Source organism: Canis lupus, unplaced genomic scaffold (genome assembly GCF_011100685.1).
Source record: "Canis lupus familiaris isolate Mischka breed German Shepherd unplaced genomic scaffold, alternate assembly UU_Cfam_GSD_1.0 chrUn_S1063H1232, whole genome shotgun sequence".
In the NCBI taxonomy this organism is placed as follows: Eukaryota; Metazoa; Chordata; class Mammalia; order Carnivora; family Canidae; genus Canis; species Canis lupus.
In genome coordinates, this window is record NW_023329878.1 from 10,833 (window position 1) to 13,748 (window position 2,916).

Consider the following 2,916-nt stretch of genomic DNA (forward strand, 5'->3'; position numbering starts at 1 on the left):
ATATAAAAAATAGTGAAAGGTATCATAGGGGAAAGGAGAGAAAATGAGTGGGAAATATCAGAGAGGGTGACAAACCACGAGAGACTCTTAACTCTGGTAAACAAACAAGAGGCAGGGGAATGGGGTGGTAACTGGATGACAGGCACAGAGGGGGGGCACTTGGCAGGATGAGCACTGGGTGTCATACTACATGTTGGCAAATCGAACTCCAATAAAAAATATGTTAAAAATACAAGAATCACAAAATAAATAAATAAATTGGAGTCCTTTGTGCTAAATCCCATATCAGTAAACCAAGACTTAATCCCTAACCTAACTCTAAGTTCTAACCTCCTAGGAACGTAACACATCAACACGGAATTACCTGGCCAGCACAAGTGAGATAATCTGTCAGATAGATCCCTTCTGTTCATCTTAGAAAAAGGTTGACTTTGCCTAAAACGATGCATTCTTTGCTGATCATTTCCTTCTTCTGACTCCTTCTCACCAATCCTATGCTAAACAACAAACAATGTGGGCTTTGGCAATTGCCTTGAAACACAGGAAAAATAAAGTACTAAGAAAGTAAAGGAATCCAGTTGAGAGGGATTGTTAGAACTACAGGGAGAAAAAATATCACAGCAATAGTTCTAAAATCCCCAAATGACTAAAAATAATTCAGTCTTTACTCTCAGAGCATGGCTGTAGGAAGCTCTTCACTGAGCCTTGCCATTAGGAGGAGTAGCACATACAAAACACTTTAGACCTAAAGTTTAGGTTTAGACCTAAAACACCAAGCCCTTGCGGGAAAAAAAAAGAAAGAAAAGAAAAAAAAGAAAAGAAAGGAGAAGAGAAGAGAAGAGAAGAGAAGAAGAAGAGAGAAGAAGAGAAGAGAAGAGAAGAGAAGAGAAGAAGAAAGGAAAGGAAAAGAGAAAAGAAAGGGAAAAGAAAGAAGGAAGGAAGGAAGGAAGGAAGGAAGGAAGGAAGGAAGGAAGGAAGGAAGGAAGGAAGAAAGACTGTGAAGAAGACTGTGGACTGGCTTGGTTCCTAGTTCTAAGTAAAGGAGTTCACATGTACAGTCACAAGAGGGAAGTGTTACACCTGCAAACCAATGTTCCTTCCAGAGTGAGGGGGAGTTATCACTGAGTTCTGCAAGTTTTTCTTTTCCTCTCCTTTGTCACCTTGTACTCATAATCTCGCATGGAGTGTGTGCACAGCTTCAAGGACGTAGGTAAACTTCTTCCCCAATGCAAAGAGCTCACCACTCGTGGGAAGGAAAAGAGATGATTAATAGCTTAATTTTTAATGTCCAAACATTCATTCCTATAGTAGAGTGAGAAGCTTAGCTATTAGAGCAGAGAAGGATGAGTAACTTTAATTTTGTTCTACTCCATTCCTTTAATAACAACCATTTTTTTAGAATAAACGGAGAATTTTTTTTTGCAGGTTTATACCTTTGTTTGATAATCAGCGATTAGCTCTCATCCACATTAACAGTCTGTAGATTTTTGACAGTGGTGACGGTACGTAGGTAACCAGCGTGTAGAGCTTGTGTGGTGAATCTTCATCCTTGTTACGTTTTTTGGACAACCGCACACAGATACGGTATGGAACATTCCTTATTCCTTTGGCCCAGACAGCTTTGTTGAGCCTGGTGTCAATGCGCACCTCTGGAGTTCCCATCTCCTTCGTGGCAAATTTCCAGATCTCTTTGAGTACCCGAGTGGCACGCTTTTGAAACCACTTCATGGATACTTTTGTGAATGTTGATGGTATATTCTCTGGTCACTACCTCATTGATGGCAGAACGGCCCTTCTTCTTCTCACCACCCTTCTTTGCGGGAGCCATTCTGCCAGGCCCTAGTTAGAAAGGAAGCCCCTAGTTAGAAAGGAAGCGAGAAATTCTTTAATGTTTATTTTCACCTCTCTTGGAAAATGTCTTCATTCTAAATCATGTCTTCTCATTCCTTCTTTCTTTTTAGTGGCCTCAGTGCATGCCATCACCAGGCATGGGCATGGAGATGACAAAGTATGTGTTAAAGAGGGTCTCAAGTGGCATAGGAATAAGAACCTTTCAAATCATTGGCTCCTGTATCAAGATCAAAGGCATACATCAAAGCGCATCTGGAAATGCTTAACACATTGTTCAAAGAGCCAGCATGGGAGATCTGAATACCAGGTACCTTGGCTTTTATTAATTAATTAACTTATTTTTTATTGGAGTTCAATTTGCCAACATATAGCATAACGCCCAGTGCTCATCCCATCAAGTGCCCTCCTCAGTGCCCATCACCCAGTCACCCCCACCCCCCGCCCACCTCACCTTCCACCACCCCTTGTTCGTTTCCCAGAGTTAGGAGGTCTCTCATGTTCTATCTCCCTCTCTGATATTCCCCACTCATTTTCTCTCCTTTCCCCTTATTCACTTTCACTATTTTTTATATCCCCCAAATGAATGAGACCATATAATGTTTGTCCTTCTCTGATTGACTTACTTCACTCAGCATAATACCCTCCAGTTCCATCCACTTCGAAGCAAATGGGGGGTATTGGTCCTTTCTAATGGCAGAGTAATATTCTATTGTACATAGACCACATCTTCTTTATCCATTCATCTTTCGATGGACACAGAGGCTCCTTCCACAGTGTGGCTATTGTGGACATTGCTGCTAGAAACATCGGGTGCAGGTGTCCCAGCATTTCATTGCATCTGTATCTTTGGGGTAAATCCCCAACAGTGTAATTGCTGGGTCGTAGGGCAGGTCTATTTTTAACTCTTTGAGGAACCTCCACACAGTTTTTCCAGAGTGGCTGCACCAGTTCACATTCCCACCAACAGTGTAAGAGGGTTCCCTTTTATAGATAGGAATTCTCTTCTTCCCTTTATAGTCCAGGGTTCAAATAGGTTTTTTGGATTAAAGGACATTTCATACCAAC

At 41.5% G+C, this 2,916-nt stretch overlaps 1 pseudogene; it reads right to left on the reverse strand.

The window, feature by feature from the left end:
* Nucleotides 1-1,453: 1,453 nt before the first annotated feature.
* On the reverse strand, nt 1,454-1,849 carry LOC119878168 (annotated as a pseudogene).
* Nucleotides 1,850-2,916: the final 1,067 nt, after the last annotated feature.